Below are 7,787 nucleotides of genomic sequence, written 5' to 3' on the forward strand. Positions count from 1 at the left end.
GCAAAGTCAATACATCACACATGACTGAATCAATACATCTGCTATCTCATTTTCCCAGTCACACACACATACGGTCTGTAGGAAGCATTTTCAATTTGCCCATATCTGGTGATACACCTGTCAGCCATGTTTGTGCTCAGTGAATAACACTGAGTCTGTACTTTTACACGGACAGTACACATCTTTTGTGTGGACTAGACACAAAGTTTGAATTTTGGCATCTCACACATGCCCATACATACACACAAAGACATGCAAAATAACACACACACACACACACACACAGAGTTAAAGAGTGAGGGGCAGGGGAGGGTGTAACTGCAACCTTCCCTTTTCCCCACGTACGATCACTGGAGTTGATCTGCATGTGCAGAGACAGTGCAGAGCAGACACAACACCCACGTACTAACACCAAGAGAGAGCACCGGGAGCACGCCTCCCTACTAAACACACACAAACATACTTACACTCTCACAACAAGCACACAAGACAGTGTCAACAAAGCCAAGAAAACAATAATAAACAAATACAAGCAAGCACAGGTTGGCCCCTTTAAGTGACACATAATGTGAGAGAGAGAGAGTGAGAGAGGGCAGAATTAAAGAGAGAGAGAGAGAGAAATTAAGAGAGAGAGAGAGAGAGAGAACCAGGGATTCATGAGAGTGGAGCTGTTAGCTTAGAAGCTCCTGTGAAGTCCCAAAGTCCAGTTACATCAGTGCAAGAAACACAGTGAGATAATGACAAGAAGAGACAGAAGTACTGAAAAAACGGTGGAAAAGTAAGCGCGTGAGTGGGTAAGAGAGAAAGAGGGGGAGAGAGAGAGGGGGAACGGGAAACTGGCAGCGCAGTGAAAAGTAGGGCATGTCACCGTGGTGTACCTCCTGTGTGGCTGCAGGTCCTCGGGAGGCAGCTGGGTAAGAAGAAGGGTAGACACGATGGGCGGGGGTGGGGTGGGGGGGGGGGGTTGGTGAGCAGGTGGCTTCTCGTCCTCTTCCTCTCTCTCCTCTCCTCTCCTCTTCTCCTCTCTTCACTCTTCTCTTGTACTCTCTTGTCCTGGCCGTCTCAGTCCCGACCGTCAAAAAAAAAGTAGGGAACGACGCACACCAGAGACACACATGCAGCAATAGAGAGAGAAACACACACGTCTGGCAGAGGGTGGCAGAGGAGTGTTCACACACTCATCACTCTTCTGTCCAACTTTGTCCTCTTTTATCTCCCTCTGTGTCTCTCGTTCTCTCTTTTTACCCCGTCAGCCACAACTGGTCACTACATTGCATGCCCTGGCACAAAACAGTGCAGGACAAAAACACACACACACACACACACATACAAATACACGCGTGCGAGAGGAGAGAGAGAGAAAGACACATGCACTAATGTGAACCCGCTGTAAAGTGAGCAGGAGAGAGGAGAAGGCTGGAGTTTAAAAACAAACGCAGGGTAGAAAAAAAGTGAGTCGAAAAGTCCCACTCTGAACAGTTTCAAATCCCTGGACTACTTTTCTTCCTCCCTCTCGCTCTCTCTCACTCAGTCACACACTCTCGCTTTCACCTCTAATATCTCTCTCTCTCTCTCTCTCTCTCTCTCTCTCTCTCTTGTGGTCGGTCAGAGAGTTCTTGTGAACCAGCGGCGGTGGCTGAATCAGGACAGCTCAAACCATCTGTTGAAACACGCCTGCCTCTTTGCTTTACTTACTCACTCACTCACAGAGTGCCTGAGCGAGGTAGGGAGGGAGGGAGGGAGGGAGGGGAGAGAGGGGGTGGGAGAGGGAGGGAGAGGAAAGGGGGGAAGTCGGCAGAGAGGACTGAACAGCTTGCCAGTGCCCAATCAGAGCAGAGAACCCACTCGACAGGCGGAGCCAGAGAGTGAGAGTGAGAGAGAGAAGAGAGAGAAGAGAGAGAGGGCTGAAAGTGGACTAGAAAAGAGAGAGAGAGAGGGGTGAAAAGAAAAGGGGAAGAGGGGAGAGTGAAAAAGAGAAAAGTGAAAAGAAATGTGGAGGGAGCAGATGGGAGTTGGGTGTGTGTGGGGGGGGGGGCAGAATTAATCGAGATTTGGAGAAAGAATGAGAGGGATGAGGAGGAGGTGGGAAGGACAAGACAGAGAGAGAGGAGGGAGGGAGTCAGAGAGAGAGAGAGAGAGAGAGAGAGAGAGAGAGAGAGAGAGAGAGAGGGAAGGCTTGGCTCAGATGCCATTTATTCATGGGTATTCATGTGACTGGTACCCTGGTGCCTAATGGCCCAGAGGGAAAGAGGCCTAGGGTACAGGCAGACAGAGGGAGGGGGGGGGGGAGATAAAGAGTGTGTATTGACACAGGCACATACATAGAGAGTGACACACACACACATAAACACTCACACACACACACATACACACACACACAACACACACACACACACACACAGACAGACAGACAGACACACACACACACACACACACACACACACACACACACACACACAGAGAGAGAGACACACAGACACACACAAATACAATGACATTTGTTATAATGACGTGTTTAGTTTAGCAAAGTCTTAAAGTGAAATGTCAAAAGACAGAAGACTGAAAGAAGTGAATAAACATGCTTCAGTAAAATGAAGAGTTTATTCACCCACTTAGTCATTGTCTTCTCTCTATTCTTCTCTCCAACAGTAAGCAAGTCCAAAGGCCCACGCTACACCTTATGACACAATGGTGCATACTTGGTGCAGGTTCAAAGATTACGCACAATTATTCAGTCAGCAAACATTTGACTGATTCTTGGAAGTAAGACAGTATAACCAAACCCCACGCCATAACAAACACTGCAAACAATGAATTTTCCATTTGACATGACTTTTGTCTCTGCATACTAGCATGGGATATAGAGCGTTCTCTATTTGTGTCCTATTTTCAGCAGGTGGTTACTGTAAATGCCATTAAGGGTACAGAGTTGTACTGTAGTGGTCTTGGAGGTTTAGTGTTATCTCTGAGTCTTTTGTCCCTTTTCTCTTCCAGTAGCGTCTGTGCGCTCCCATCTGGTCTCAGTCTGATTCCTTAATGTCCCAAGACCCAGACCCTTGCATGCTCAGTGACACACAGGGATTCACACTCGAAAGCCTGGATAGAAGTCACAACACACACACACACACACACACACACACACACACACACACACACACACACACACACACACACAGTCTCAGTCCCATGCAAAAACTATCTCTAACACAGACAGACAGACAGAAGACAGACAGACAGACACACACACACACACACACTGCCTGTAAAATGGAACTTTTACCAAGCTGCTGCTGCAGACAAGACCAGACTCTGGGGCTTCATCCCAATTAAATGCACACTGTCTCACAGTGTGTGTGAATGTGTGTGTTAGTCTGGGTGAGTGTGTGTGTGTGTGTGTGTGTGTGTGTCGTGGTGAGTGTGCATGTGTATAAGATATATTCAGAGACCTTAGAGATTACACACCCTCAGTAACACACACACACACACACACACACACACACACACACACACACACACACACACACACACACACACACACACACACACACACACACACACACACACAGTCAGACACAGAGTCCCTAAGGTTATGCATTTGCAAGCTGAACTAAGCTTTGAATAGAAAACAGGGATTTAGGTTGTCTAGGAAGAGAGTGGGAGTGAGACAGAGGGGGGTAAGACGGTGTAGAGCTAGAGCTATGAGACAGTCAGACAGACAGACAGACAGAAAGACAGACAGACGCCTGGAGGCCTCCTGTGAGAGATGAGGTGTGGACGACGGAGATGGACATCAAAGGACATGGTGTCCTCGAACAAATCAATCCCTGACAGTGTCAAAGCAGCGAGAGCCACAGGACCACAGAGGTGAGGGACGCACGTTTGATCAGAAGTTTGTTCACCTTGAGGATTTGGCTTCACACGAGCGCAGTTCAAAGGGCGAGTTGTGCCGCAGCGTTACACTTCAGGGAGGACTAATGCACTGAGCCTGCTGCCTAGTCGGGGTCGACGGTGCACACAGAGAGAGGGGGAGAGAGAGAAAGAGAAAATTGAAAAGTTTTTCCGCTGTGGAGCAGTCAGGCATGGCATCCTGCAGAACAGAGGCTCTATTCCCTCCCTGTCCCCCCCTCTATCTCTCTCTTGATCTCTTTCACATACCCACTCTCTCTCTCTTTCACATACCACTCTCTCTTGATCTCTTTCACATACCCACTCTCTCTCTCTTTCACATACCACTCTCTCTTTCACATCCCTCTCCTCTCTCTTTCACATACCACTCTCTCTTTCACATACCCACTCTCTCTCTCTTTCACATACCACTCTCTCTTTCACATACCACTCTCTCCCTCCCAACCCCACCCCACATACCACTCTCTCTCTCTTTCACATACCATTCTCTCTTTCACATACCCACTCTCTCTCTCTTTCACATCCCACTCTCTCTTTCACATACCACTCTCTCTTTCACATGCCCACTCTCTCTCGCCCTCTCGCTCTTTTTCACATACCCACTCTCTCTCTCATTTAAACTTTCTCTCTCATGTTTTCTCTCTCTTTTCCTTCCTTCGCTCAGTAATGCCTTTTCTCTCTCCCTCCTTTTTTTCTCTCTCTCTCTCCTATTTCTCACTCTTTCTCTGTCTCTTCCTCTCCCTCTCTCTCATTCCTCTCTCTAGCCGAGCGTCTCTGATTGACAGCGGGCGCCAGGCGGTACCTCCTCAGACATGACTCGCTGCCACCACTCGCCTGCCCGCCTGCCTGGACGGTCTGACAGGGGCTCTAATCCAGCACTGCACCTTTCGTTTTGGTTCAGGCCGGTTCGGCTTGACCGGCGTCGGCCCAGCGGGGCCCGGTCAGGCATGTCCGTCAGGGGGAGCTCCAGGAGCGGAGTGAGTGAGGCAGGCCAGAGGGATCGGAGGCCCCCGGCGCTGTGATCCTTACCGGCCTGCTACTGCCCTCATCATCTCTCCCCCATTACAGGCACCAGTGGAGAGGGCCCCGGGAGCTGGGCCTGGGTGGACGCCCGAGGCCTTCACCATCACACGATCCACACACAGTAAAAAAAAAAAAACAACTGGAGAGGAAGTTGGAGGTCGGGAGGGAGGGAGCGGAGCAGTGTTAAAACACAGTGAAGCGGAACAGCAGCAGAGAGGCACCCACGGGTGCAGACTTACCCACACAAACGCTGGATTCTGGATGCTGAGCACTGCAGCGGTCTGTCATACATCAGCCTGGCAGTTGAAGTCATTAAGGAACAAGTAAGCCAGTAGAGTAGAAGCAAAACGTACAGGTCCCCTTGGTTTTCCACGCACTGTACCAGCGCCCTGTGGGCACCATGTGGGCACTGCTGCTGCTGCTGCTGCTGCTGCCCCCTCACTTAGTCAGGCAGAGTCGGGCACAGCAGAGCGGGAGAGGACTGGCAGCTTCCCATTGTCTTCGGCTGAAAAACAACCACAACCACAACAGGCTGGATGTATCAATCAACGGCCCGCGTGTCCGGGCGGGGGTGGTGGCAGGGTGGTGGCGGGGTGCCTGATGGATGCGTCTGTTACCCAGCACGGGCACTCCAGCCATTCATCAGCACCTCCAGTCCACAGACGAGAGCGCGGAGCCGCAGGGCAGGGGCTTCATTTCATCAGCCTCCCCTCCGCATCCAGCAGCGACACGACACAGCACAGCCAGCGCAGGCACTAAGCCAGCCACGGTGGAAGTGGTGGTGGCGGCGGCAGTGGTGGTGGTGATACCAGTGGCAGTGGTGTGGTGTTTTGGTGGTGACGCCAGCTGCGGTAGAAGCAGCAGCTGCTGCCAAAAGTGGCCATTGAGAGGCCCAGGGCAGATTAATTTCCCAATGTCATCCTCCACGGGCCATTTGCACACTCTCACTGACTGCACATAATCTCTTATCCCGACCCGACCCAAAACCTCTCCCTCCCAACCCCACCCCTCCCCACCCCCTCCCCTTCCTCCTGGAGGATTTATTTATTTTTGTTTTGGATATGCATGCTGGCGGAGGTTGCGGATGGTCAACTCTGTATGTGTGTGTGTGTGTGTGTGTGTGTGTGTGTGTGTGTGTGTGTGTGTGTGTTTGTGTTTGTTATGAAAGCCATTCATGAAAAGTGCAGCTTGGCCCCTGTAAAGCCTTGTAGCCCAGCACTGACCTGACCCCAGGGTGGGGGGATCACTGCCGGACTGAGTGCTACTGCTGCCGCTGTGCTCTAAAAGCCCAGATTAAGTCATTAAAGCAGGAGGAGGAGGAGGACGGTCATCGAGAAAAACATCCTCCATCCTCTCCTCACTGTTTGTGTTCGTTAATGTGGATCATAACATTGCTTGACCGCATGGGGAAAGGAAAATGATCTCTGTCTCTGTCTCTCTGTCTCTCTCTCTGTCTCTCTCTCTGTCTCTCTCTCTGTCTCTCTCTCTGTCTGTCTCTCTGTCTGTCTCTCTGTCTGTCTCTCTGTCTGTCTCTCTGTCTGTCTCTCTCTGTCTGTCTGTCTCTCTCTCTATCCTTCTCTCTTTTTCCTCTCACAGGGCCCACACAATGCACACAGAGAGAGATATTTATTTTGAACTCTCCAGAGGGAGCCTGGGGGTTTATTTGGTCCTTAGTCACCAGCAGAATTGGCTACTTGAGGGAACTGGCAAAAGAAAAAATGTAACCCAAAGTGCCAGCGGCACTGGCAGCACCACACACACTTACACACACACACAAATACACTAAACTCACACGCACTAGTACACACACACACAAACACACACAGCTCTGCTGGGTGACCTCTGTTCAACCTTCAGCAACTTTCGCTTGGGTCACATGAAACACAGTGTGTGGTGCTCTGTCCACCTGCTACCTCAAAACAAACACACACACACACACACTAACAAACACACACACACACACACACACACACACACACACACACACACACACACACACACACACACACACCACATCTGCCCCTCCTTGCCCCCTGCAGGGCATTGTGGGAGAGAGAACAGGGGGGCTACTGCCCCCTCAGTGGCTTAGCGGAGTGTAACGCCACCCTCTCAGCTCCTCATTGCACAGGCCTCAGATCAGTGCCCTGCTCACACCGACACCTGTCACACAGCTTGGCGACATGGCAACCATGCAGGTCAGGCACAGAACACGGCCCAACCAACTCATCAGCTGGCACGTCTCTGGATCTCCACATTTCTTTCGCCTCCTCACCTCATTTTGTCTTGTCCATCTCTCTCTCTCTCTCATTCTCTCTCATTCTGTCTTCTCCTGCTTCTTTCTCTGTTTGTCTTCGTCTCCCTCCCCCTCCTTTCCCCCCTCTCTCCTCCACTTCCAGCACCTCTCTCTTCCTCCTCTCTCTCCTCTCATTAGGTGTTATTAATTAGTAGCTGTAGGTGTGTGTGATGAGAGGAAGGGGACACAGTGTGCTCGCCGCTAATGGTGGTCTAATCATAATAAATCGCGTTTAACCGAGCCAAACACCGTGCTCGGCGGGTCAGCGCTGGTCGCCCCGGAAATGCAGACGGAGACGGTCGACACCGCCGCCGCCAGATTGAGATAAATAGACCTGAGGCGGGATGCCTGTTTACACTCAGGTTGGCAACGGTAGCGCTAACGAGAGCGAAGGCAAAGTCACGCGGCAGCTAGAGGTCATTCGACAGCGAAAGAAACGAGGCGTCGCAAGAGCAGGGGAGTGACGCGAGAAAGAGAGAGAGGGAGAGAAGGAGGGAGGGAGAGAAAGAGAGCCCTGAGGTGTTTGTGTACAGAGCTGTCTGCAAATGAATATTCACAGTGTGTT

The 7,787-nt window shown here is 51.0% G+C and overlaps 1 long non-coding RNA gene across 1 annotated transcript in view; it reads right to left on the reverse strand.

Moving 5' to 3' along the window:
* The window catches only part of LOC125293489, a 62,332-nt gene extending 61,384 nt beyond the window's left edge, over window positions 1-948 (reverse strand). The window contains exon 1 of the long non-coding RNA XR_007193363.1: window positions 879-948. This is a non-coding gene — a long non-coding RNA (uncharacterized LOC125293489). The remainder of the gene's footprint in view (window positions 1-878) is intronic.
* Between the last annotated feature and the right edge of the window lie 6,839 nt (window positions 949-7,787).

The sequence above is a fragment of the Alosa alosa genome, chromosome 4 (assembly GCF_017589495.1).
Source record: "Alosa alosa isolate M-15738 ecotype Scorff River chromosome 4, AALO_Geno_1.1, whole genome shotgun sequence".
Taxonomy (NCBI): Eukaryota; Metazoa; Chordata; class Actinopteri; order Clupeiformes; family Clupeidae; genus Alosa; species Alosa alosa.